The sequence below is a fragment of the Carettochelys insculpta genome, chromosome 7 (assembly GCF_033958435.1).
Source record: "Carettochelys insculpta isolate YL-2023 chromosome 7, ASM3395843v1, whole genome shotgun sequence".
Lineage (NCBI taxonomy): Eukaryota > Metazoa > Chordata > Testudines > Carettochelyidae > Carettochelys > Carettochelys insculpta.
In genome coordinates, this window is record NC_134143.1 from 24,129,374 (window position 1) to 24,141,573 (window position 12,200).

Here is a 12,200-nt window from a genome sequence, read left to right on the forward strand (position 1 = left end):
TGGTAACTGGATGTAATTTTGCCTCCATGATACACAGAGGAGACATGTAACAGGGCACATCAACATCACCCCGGGGGAAAAAAGCCATCTTGCAAAGCATTATGGTTCATAAGTGGGAGAAAAGACTTTTGCTCCTTCCTAACTATTCATTATATCAACCTGCAGTGATCCATCAAGAAAGTGTATACTTGTATATCTTCCACATGGAATTGCATTAGTTCTGCTTGTATTCTGGCTATATTCCAATGCAATATTACACCTTCAGGGAAGTTTCTTCTCTCAAGTAAAGACCAAGCAATTCCTATGATGCTATCTTTATTCTTTCTTTCCTATATTTATTTCCCCATGATTCCTATTTTTATAAAAAAACTAATTTTTTTATTAATTTATAACAGGCTCAATTGGTGTAATTTCACTTCAAAAAAGCAAAACATATCAACATAGCAAGTGTCTGGGATCTGATAAGTCTCAACAAGCAAAATCCCCCTCCACAAATCTAGTAATAAATTAACAGGCTGACCAAGGATCCCAGATCCCTACAGAGATCCTTGATCATTTCAGAATTTCTAAGCCAATCAAATGCCAATTGATGCCTAGAATTGAGACACAGACAGATACATGCTAATAGCAGCACAGCTGTATGTGGGGAACACACACCATTCATGGAAACTAAAAGACAAAAGCACCCACTTAGTCAATACATTGCCTTAAACAGGGGTTCCAGAAATTCACTGTTAAACAGATGCATACTTCCATTCAGATCAGCATTATCTGTGTCTGGTTTCTCTGCTCCTTCAAACCATTCATTTCTCTTAGCATGCCTAGAAACACACAGTTTATTTTAGGTTCCATTATACTCAGTGGACCAGCAGTCTTCTGGGGGAGCGCTCAGTATATATTTAGGTCCCTGTTCCCTTGAGACAGAAGAAAGAAAAAAAGAGGAGTTACATTCGTACATGTTTGCAATGGTTATCATTATCACTAAACAGATTAGGTACATTAGGACAAGGGTGCACAAAGTGTGGGATGGGCCCCCTCAGGTAGCAGGGGCATGAAATTTCATAAGGGAGGTACAGCATGATTGGCTGCTGGGTCTCAGGCTTCTCCATCTCATTAAAAATGTTGAAAAATGTTACTGTTTTTATGTATGTGTATTCACATTAATATATGTAGGGTAGAAATTACTAGACAGGCCATGATATTCTGCTAAGAACCACTGCTCTAAATTTGGGTCTGGATACAAGGCCTACATTCCTTACCATGATTCCACCCCCAAATCACACACTGTGCCCATCTGGGAAGGTCATCCCGGCTGGAACAAAGACTGGGATAGTCACCCTGGCAACCACATTCCAGGAACAGAGCCTTAGGATGTCTCAGAGGTGGTCAGGAACAAATGCTTGATTGTCACATATCTTCATTACCTTCTATTTGAGTCAAATCCGTGTGAGGACATCTTGACACCAACATATACATCACCACTTTACACATTATTGGCAATTAATGTTTGCTTTGTTCAAAGAACTTTCTGTAAATTATGGGGGGAGAGCACAATTGTAACCTTCTTAGATTGTCAGCTCATGGTGCTAATTGTGCTAAATTTCCCTCGCTGTTAATTTCTATCCAGTTCTGGGGTTTCTTCCTGCCCCAACTCATTGCTTCACTCTCCTCTCATCAACATTCTATATAATCAATTGTAACCTGTTGTTTGGCAGTGTTCACTAGTCTAACAGGTGAAGTGACACTCCACCAGTGCTCTGTGTGTGTGTGTGTGTGTGTGTGTGTGTGTGTAAAATAAACCCTCCTGCTCGCTTCATACACAGTGTCCAGACTTTGTTCCAACAATATATCAATGAATAAAGTTTTTACATTCTACATGCTAATTTTCTTACACATGCTGAAAGGTTTTGTTTTGTTTTTTGTTTTTGTTTTTTATGAACATAATTGAAATTTCAGTTGGTTTGGATTACATTAGTGAATAATTGCTAATTGCAGGGATGAAAAGTGGGGCCTGAAGTAAAAAGTTTGCTGCCCTGGTACTAGAATGTTGAGGAACAAGAGTTACTTGGGCCAAGATTGCACAATGTAACTGTTTCTAGGAGATGGCATGTCACGCAGGCCCAGACAGAGTAGTTTCCTTTGGAGCTTTAAGGGATGAGTAGAAGGAAGGAGGGAAAAACGTTCCAGAATTAATAGAGAGAAAGACAGAAATTCTGCTTTTCCCTCTGTTCTGCCATTTTCTTTTCACGAAATAGCAGCGGATTCTTTATTAGGTGATAGCCTCCCAGCAACATCCTCTGCTTCAGGGGGCAGGGGGTGAGAATACAGGCAATTTGCTCCCAAAACATCTTAGGATAGAGGAGATGATGTTGTCGGAAATTTAAATGATCTCCATATCTTTAATCTTAATCTGCAAGGCAGTGGAGGGTCGGGTGTTTATTTATAGCTGAGGCTCGTGCTAGCTGCTGTGAGTGGAGTAATTGAAATAGTATTTCAGCCTGTCTCTGCCATTGATTTGTGTAATGGGTAGCTGTTAGATGCAGCATAATCACAACACTAAGTGGAAAATAAAAAATAACTAATGCATTAAACATATGTTTTTATGTTGTGTTTTATGATCACATGTTATTTTTTATTGCATTTCCAAATTCTGTTGTTGCTGCCTCTCAGATCAAGTTTCTCACCCAGCAGAAGTTTGTTGTTTTGTTACCTGGAGAAACTGATGTTCTTCCTCTCATTTGCTGGATTAGTACAGCTTTCAGCCTGGTAGCCACTACTTTTTTGAGATTTAGAGCTGTGACCCCATTCTGAAGTTGTTGACAGTGTTTCCTGAAAGCTTAGCGCTTGCACAGATACCCAAGAGAGATATAGGTGCCACTCAGGTGATTTGCAGATCTTCCACAACCATCCACAGTGGGCATTATGTGTTTCCACTGTGCACATGCCTTGGTGCATATAAAATTTATTCCTGCACTGGATGGAAAAAATGAGAGAGAGAACAATGGTTGCCACTATCCAAAAGAATCAGCTTGTGGAAGTCTTCAATGATAATTTTTTTCAGAAGTGAGTTTTCCTATCTGTTTGTGTATATAAATATCCAAGCTATCTGCAGAATATGGGGCTGATTTTGATCTCCTTATACTGCTTAGTGAACTTCAGTTTGAGACTTTAGGATACAATCAACATACTTACCTAGTTCAAAAACTGGTTGAACAAACAGTGTATATCCATACAACAAGAGCTATGCACAATCTCCACTACCACGCTACTTGAACCCAATAGTATTGTTAAGAACAGCAGTGAAGACAGAGCAGAATGGATAGGGAAGACCCTGGGTATGCAGTCAACTCATTGTCACTTCTGAAGTCCAATCTGTGCTGTCTTCACTGCTTGTGTTACCTACATACACTATTTAGTTTCAAGCTAGCTTGTTAGGCTAGCCTGCGTGCATCTTGTGCTGTGTAGACACACCCTAAGATTTGGTCCTGCTAATTGTGTTACCTGGTACTGATTTGGGTAGATCACAAAGATCACTGGGAACTCAAGTTCTTGTTGACATTGACCTAAAGAGTGGGTCTGTCCCACAAAACCTCATCACCTAATAATTTATTTTGTTAGTCTTTAAAATGCTACAGGACTGCTTTTTCGTTCCCTGACTTCAGAGTTCAATTTCTTTCCCTCCAAAGCTAACGGCATCCATGGCCCAAATGCTGTAAATAAAAATAGATTTTGTGGGCAAATTGCCAAAGACAGAGAAAAGAGTTTGAAATTAAAGTTGGGTAGACAAAACTATAAAGTCCCGATATTGTGACTGCTAACTGAATTCAGTGGGAGTTCAGGCTGTTCAATGTTTTACCAGCTCAGGCCCATCATGGGTCACCATGTAACCATGGACAGATGGACTCAAAGCTGAGATCTCTGGAGCTTAGTGTAGGAGCTTTTGCGGTAAGAGCTAAAAGCCAACTGCTTCTCCACTAAAAATGAATCTCCTCTACAGCCTCTCTTACTGTAAGGGTCCAGGTGCCACTACATGGGAAAATGAACCACATCCCTAACACTGGTCAGTTTCCTGGCTCCCACAAATGGAGGGGGGCTGGCTCCCTGCAACTCATGATTTTGACTCTCATTACTGCAAAAAATGTGTAAGTCGAAATCATGTAAGTCGGGGGCGGGGGGGGGATTACTATAAACATCAGTGTTGATATCCAATCAGTACAGTCTGGGCAGTTTGACTTAGATCACCCCCACTTCAAGCCCTAAAACATGGACAGTAATTAAACTATATTCTCTTTGAGAAACTCCAATCATACATGATTATCATCTAAGGAGTCTCACAGAACACTTTTGAAAAAAAGAACAAATATTCACAAATAACTTGTGGGACTAGTTTCAAGGTGTTGTTTTTGTAATGTGACCTGCCACAAGATATTGTCTAACTCAGCAACCAATGATTGGATGTATGAATATTTATATTATGCGTAATTCCTACTGCCCTACTACATGTAGTGCATTACAGATGCATTCTTGTCATTCACTAAATAAATTATCCACCTTTCCGTTGCCTCATTCCTTACCACCCCCGCCCCTCACACACACACTCTCTCTCTCTCTCTCTCTCTCTCTCTCTCTCTCACACACACACACACACACACACACACACACACACACACAGAGTACATTAAGCCAAAATGCCTCTGCTATGTCTGCCAAAAATGAAATTAGGTACCTTCAAGGAAAAAGGAACAACATGCATGCACCAAAACAGACAGGAGAGTGACTACTTCATCAGTTTATTAGCAGTGAACTATCCTCTCTGTATCTCAGATAATTTGGCAGTTGTTTAATGCCGGTCCATCTTTTGCACCTCAAAATGAAAAGAATAGAAAAGGATTTTTTGGTAGTTACAGTGAAAATATCATGGTTGCTGGTGAGATGAGGTCACTTGCATGCTTGGAAAGATTATACAGAAGGGAAGAAATTACAGTAAGACAACCCTCTGATTTATGAGCTGTTAGTGATCCACTGAGAAACTAATCCTGGATAACTGCTATGCACAAACAGAAAGGTATCCATTTAACCTCTGTGCTGCTGCCACTGCACAACTTACAAAAGCTTTCATGTGAAACCTTGAAATCATAGCAGTTGGAGTTTGAAAATACCAGTTGTATTATCATGAACTCCGTTCCTCTGAAAGTGTGAGAGCTAGAGTCCCTAGGCAGATATATCAGTTATGTCTAATATATCTTTACAAATATCTAAATTAAACATATTGACAAATATTAATCTGAAATCACATTGATCCACACCCAAAGGCTTATTTTTCACCAAAATAGACAGTATCAATATTTTTGTCACTTAGAATCTTACTTACGCTGGCATGGGTTCACATTATTAGGCTGACTGACATCTTATTAATAACTTAGCGAACTTCCAGGAAAGCAAGGATACACTTTCATAGATTTGAAGGCTGCCATTTATTATCCAATATTAAGTGCCTATAACAGCTAAAAGTGCTGGTAGAAAGAAAGACAAAGGAAGCTAGAAGTACTGTTACCATTTCAGACTTTGCCTTTGATCCAGACTTTTGGATCTGTTTTTCAATTTCACTTGGGTTATTGCTTTTGTAACAATATGCAAATTTCTGTTTGAGCACTTCAGCTATTCCTGCTGCAGGAACAGTTGGGTCAGGTGATTTGCATTTTGCGCATTCAGCAGGTCTTTTCACTGAGTGTAGTTTGATATTTTTCATGTCTTTGAGGATCTCTACCATGTTTGATATTTCAGGCTTCTTTGGGCCATTAGCTATCAAAGTCTGTCCTGTGTTTATGTTCTTGCCTTTCTGCTCTTAACTGAGATCAATAGCAGACATACACCAATGTATCCCAGAAGGTGGAAGAGGTGGTGACGGCATTCATGCAGGAGCTGATACAGTAGGATTTAATCCAGCTGCTCGTAGATTCTGCTGTTTTTGCCAGGTTATAATTTTGGCCATTTGTGACCTTAAAGTGGCAGGATCATTTCTAGACCACTACTGTTCTGCAGAGCTTCATTATTCATGGTCATCACGACCTTAGTGTCTGGCTTTCCTTCTAACAGATTTGGTAAGAATGCTTGTCTACTTGGTTGGTCTTCCAGAGCAATATGGTTCATGTGGAAGCAGGGGAGCTGGTTTTATTTATTATTGAGCCTATTGTAAACAATTGTTACCTGGTGCAAGAGCAACCATTGTGCATTTCTCTTTTTCAGTGATTGAAGAGGTAGAAATCCTTATAAACATTCTCCATGTAAAACTTTTACATAGTGTAAGACACATTTATTTGGAGTTCTGGTCCCTTTTGTGAGCTGGTTTCCTGCATGCTGAGCTCTCATAGTTGAGCCCTCCAAGACCGGAACTGGTTCAATGTTTATGTTGCTCTTTAAGGTGGCAGTAACCCCAAACCTGTGCCTTGTCTGAGTGTGACCAGAGGATCTGGTACAGCAGGAGAGGGTGTTATGAAACCCAGGAAAGCAAGAAAGCAAGTAAGTAGCACGATCAGCACACCAGGAGACAACTCCAAGGGGACTTCTGGGATTCAACCCATCACATAGTGAGACAAGCAATTTGTTGTATAATCAGCAGACGTCCCATCTGAAAAATAAGAACTCCAGCTCCATTGTGAAAGTTTAGGCAACTGTGGTATACAACACATATAACATCACTGCATCCCTAGTGAGGCTTGTAGTCTTATTAGACACAACAAGGCTACAATTCCACAAAATACAAATAGCTTAAATATTTTGCTGAATGAGGGCAGTTTTCAAAACATGCTGACAGTTGAACACATTCTTAAATTCTTTGCTGAATCAAGAGCTGTGTTGGCTTTGCTGTATTTTTATTGATTCAAGGAATGATATTAGGGAAAATAGCTTAGTTTACAAAGCAAGGTTCGTATTTGCAATTACAGTAACCAGTTGTTAATCCTGTGGGCACAGAAAACCTCAAAAAGATGACAAACCAGGCCAAGTTTGTATCTGCTCTTCAATCACTGCACAGAAAAACAGGCAGAAACCATTATTTTGCTTGGCAACACAAGCATGGTGTCCTTAGTTTCAATCATAGGATCAACTCACATTCAGAAATGAATGCACCCATGAAATACCTGCTTATCATGAGTCCTCAGATAGGGTGAGTTCAAGTGCATAAGCCACATAACCAGGAATGAACAGTTAAAATGTGCAAACTAAGACAATATTTGTTCCCACAGATGACGCATGAGCAGTACCCATGGGGGCATATGCACACCTACATTGCCCTTCCCCTACGCCCCCCACTCACTGTGGGTGCTGCACCACTTCTGATGAGTATGGGGGCAGTCCCACCCCTCTCCTGTGGTGGCACAGCCCAAAAGTACTACTCCTAGGCTAAGCCACTCCAGGGGAAGGGGGAGACTGCCCTTGCATTCAACAGAAGCGGCACGTTCCTTCAGCAGGAAGGGGTGGGACATAGGCAGAGCAAGGGCAGAAGAGGAGGGGCATGAGTGGAGCAGGGCAGGAGGCAGGCAGGCAGGGGCAGGTGCTTAGTGCACTCTCTGCACTTCCTCCACTGGTCACCTGTTTGCTCCTCATCCTGGGGGGTGAGAATAGCTAAATTTCACTGCACCACTTACCTGCTGCCTCTTCTCTCATGCTGCCTGCCCTGCAGTAAACTATATCACTTGAAAGTAATACCAGTCAGAATTCTATTACCATAATAAAGGCCTTTGAGCTGCTTTATGATTTCCTACAACTGAGAATTTTAGCTATTCAATGAAATTAAGTAAAATAAAACAAAACTGATAACTCGAATGTGCCTGCAAAGTATTTTAAAATGGATTATTTGGTCTCTTTTCTGTTATTGCTTTAAAGCGGGTGGTGACTGGAATCACCTTGTTTAAAGTGGAAACTATATGCTACTGCGTGCAAATGGCTCAGTGTTGCTCTTGTACTTTCTTCCTCTGGCAGATTAACCCAGCTAATGCCAATTTTTTCTTTTAACTTCCAAAATTAGGTAAAGTGGTGGGATTTCATTCAGGCTTGTCTATATAAGCATCCCCCATAGACATCAATTAAAATGTCTTGAAATGTTTTAATTACAGAAAGAAATGGATTTCATAGTGTGGATATTCCACTATGAAACACACTACAATGAGTCAGATGCTAGCAGTGCAGTAACTGTACATTATGTATGGCAGGATGATTTTGTGCTTAAGCCACTGTTGCAGTAGATTCAAATTCAATTCCTTGCTATACTTCATGTCTGGTCTTTAGCAAGTGACAATCTCTTTGTGTTTCAGTAACCTATGTGTATCATGAATGTAACAGGTCTTTTGGCCCTATAGGCTGTATTTTCTTCATGGCATGGACTGGTTGTCACAAAGTGTCTGTACAGTGCCTACCAAAATGGAGCCCCAATCCCAGTAGGGGATTTTAGGTACTACTGTTATACAAATGATACATAGAAAATAATTGGTGGGTGGTTGTGTAAATAGCTGTGAGTTATTAATTTTCACAGGAAGCAAGAAAATGGGATGTTGGTTAATTATAGAATCATAGGGTTGGAAGAAACCTCAGGAGGTCATCAAGTCCAATCTCCTGCAGAAAGCAGGACCAATCCCAGCTAAGCCATCCCATCCAGGGCTTTGTCAAGCCAAGACTTAAAGACCTCTAGGGAAAGAGATTCTACCATCTCCATAGGTAATCCATTCCAGAACTCCACCACTAAACTAGTGAAATGGTTTTTACTAATATCTACCCCAGAGCTCTCCCACTGCAACCCGAGACCCTTACTCCTTGATCTTCATCTGTCATCACTGAACAGCCTCTCTCCATCTTCTTTGGAACTCTCCCGTCAGAAAGTTGAAGGCTTCTATCAAATCCCCCTCACTCTTCTGTTCTGTCCACTAAATAAAAGTGCAAATCCCTCAACCTCTCCTCATAAAAGTCATGTGCTCCAGTCCCCTCATCATTTCTCTCGCTCTCCACTGGACTCTCTCCAGTGCGTCCACATCCTTCCTGTATGGAGGCCTAGAACTGGACACAATACTCCAGATGTTGCCTCACCAGTGACAAGTAAAGAGGAATATTTGCTTCCCTACATCAGCTGGCAAATCTCCCACAAGCACACCCCAGTATGCCATTAGCCTGCTTTGCTACAGGGGCACACTGCTGGCTCACTCACGTCCAGCTTCTCATCCACTGTAATTCCCAGGTCCTTTTCTGCAAAACTGCTGCTTAGCCTGTAGCAGTACTTAGGATTCCTTTTCCACATGTGCCGGACACTGCACTTGTCCTTACTGACCACCAGATTTCTTTTAGCCCAATCCTCCAACTTGTCCTCAGTTCCCCTGGACCCTATTCTTACCCTCCAGCATATAAACCTCTGCCCCTAGTTTAGCATCACCCATAAATTAAATATCTCAGCACGAGGTCAGAATTTTGTACTTAAATACATCTCTTTAATGTGCTGACTTTGGTACAGACATAGTTGAAGGGCATGTACAATCTGAATAGAAAATGGCATTGTAGGCTCCAGAGCACATAAAACAAGGATCCATGGTCCTGAAAGGAATGCAGAGAATGCTGACAAATTATGTAATCTCCATATCAGAGTACCGGTTCTGCAGCCTGTGATTCTTTTGTTTCCTTTTACAAAGTCAGCTAATTCCAGAAGTGGCTGCAATAACAAGATTTATGGGAGCATGAGACTGTTTAGCGTTATCTGTGCAAAACTGAATATCTGAACCTCTTGATTGGAGCTTTGCCTTTTAGCTCTGATGCAGTCAACCTTCTCAACATAAGCATGGTGACATTTTAGTGAGCATGTGCCATGCTTTTTCACACTGTGGGTCCCACAGGCAGTTTCACTCATTCCCCTAAAGAAGCAACAGTACACCAAAAGGTTTTAAAAAGTGCTCTTTCTAGAGACTGCTGGGGATAAATAAGGCGGCGGGATGAGGAGATGGTTCTCTCTGGCTGAGCTAAATCTGTTGGATTCAGACATGTGAAGTGAACATTCAGGGCTTGGTTTCATTCCCTGATGTGCTGACACAGCTTAAGAGTGTGATCCAAAGGGGAATGTTGCTACTGAATTCTATGGACTTTGGATCAAAGCTTTATTATTTCATCTTTTATTGGGTAGATGGACCTGTTTGTTCTTTAATGATGGATGGCCTGAAGTCCTTCTTCTTCAGTAGCTGCACAATGCCTTCCACTCGAGCTGACCAACTGAGAACTGGACAGGCTGGAGCAGAGCTCTCTCATGCAAAAAATAGTGGCTAGTACATCCCTTACTCCCTTATATACATTGTCAGGATGTGACCCTTTGTGCAAGTCTGCTGGACACTTACGAGTACCCTCATCCCCACAGAGTAACAAAACAGAGAAGAGCTTGGGAAAACAACCCAATTTTTTGGGCTGGTTGTTTAAATATTGATAAAGTTATCCAAAGAGGGTGGGAGCGAAGCAGTAGAACCGACTGCCTGCACCCTCTTCCATCCCTATCTCCGGAAGCAATGGCACCATTATTCAGTAATTGTTTACAGTGCACTGCAACCTCATGTAGCATTGTCATCAGTACAATGTGCCCAACAAATAGCTAAGATCCTGGATCTTCCCGTACGTGCATAATCTGATCCCCACTACTGACACTATGAGAGTCCCAGTCACTGCCCACCATTTTTGACTGTGACAGATCCATAGGGTGTCATGAAAAGTTCTTTCTTTCTGTGTCCAAAACTCATGCTGCAGAGCTATAAAGAATAAAACTGCTAAAAGTAATTGAGTGACAAAAGTTTCTATCCTGGTGAGTCTGAAGGGGAGACAAGAAAACCTGGCATTAGTTAGGATACTGTTGCACTACTTAGGAAGCAAATATTTTCAGGCTGAGTTAACTAATTACTTAGCCATTCAGGACAGTTAGGTTATAGATTAGCATCACTAGGTCGGTCAGTGTTGAGGGAGGTGTAGCGCTCACAAGGGATCACTTAAAGAAACAAACCAGCAATCATGTAGCACTTTAAAGACTAACAAAACAATTTATTAGGTGATGAGCTTTTGTGGGACAGACCCACTTCTTCAGATCAATAGGGTCACTTAGTTTCCTAGCAAAATCAGTACTCACTCACCTCCTGCTTAGAATGGATAAACTCATTATGCAAATAGTTTGCAGAAGGAATTAAAGCAACACTCTTCTGTGATATGGATGGGTGTTTCCAGATACATATGGTTAACCTTCTCCTGAATTGCAGGCTTAAAGAAGGTACGGGTAAGAGTCAAAGCAAAATCTGGAGCAGAGGCCTCAATTTTGCAAGCTGCTGAGCTGCTCAGTGTAAAATTGTGAGCTCTGTAGATAAGGAAAGGAGTCCCTAACAGTGTAACAGCTCATTGGCCCTTCCCACTCCTCCACTCTTCATCCTCCTGATCCCTGCAGTGGTTTGGTATGAATTACTCTGAGGTTAATCATCACGTTTCTGTGGTTTAGCTTTGCCTTTCCAGTGGCCGATAGGAAAGAGCTTCTTTTCTGTTAAGTGCATGATACAATTACTAGATTCTTAGTCCTAAGCTCTTTTAGAGGTTACTCCACATTCTTACAATGCAAATTGCCTTCCTCTCCCCGCTCCCAAGCTTAGGGTTTAAAAGCGTAATGACTGCATCATATTATATACTTGAAAGTGTGTTTCCCTATTTTTATTGATATTAAGAAAAATAGGGAAACACTTATTATGGTGTGTAATACTGTTATTACAGGCACGCTTAGATCTATCAAAACACAAAAGCAGTAAAGTAGCACTTTAAAGACTAACAAAATAATTTATTAGGTGAGTTTTCATGGGACACACCTAGTAATATATGGCATTTTAGATCTATAAAAAGAAAACGTAGTCTTTGTGATCAAAAGCACTATGGGAACTCCAAAAAGTCTGGATTTGATACCTGGTTCATCACAGACTCCCTGCGTGACCTTATATAATTCACTTCATTTCTCTATGCCTTGGTTCCCCATCTGTGAAGGGGAACAATAGGAGGTTTTTTCCTCACCTTTTGCCTGTCTGACCTACTTAAATTGCATGCACTTCAGAGCAGGGACTGTATCTCACACTGAATGCTTAAAAATACCTATTACATTGGAGTTTCTGATCTCCACAGGCCCCCGATGAAGCTCACATAAGAAAAACACCAGACTA

At 41.1% G+C, this 12,200-nt stretch overlaps 1 pseudogene; it reads right to left on the reverse strand.

Moving 5' to 3' along the window:
- Positions 1–5,452: 5,452 nt before the first annotated feature.
- Positions 5,453–7,665, reverse strand: LOC142015780 (mitochondrial fission regulator 1 pseudogene; annotated as a pseudogene).
- Positions 7,666–12,200: the final 4,535 nt, after the last annotated feature.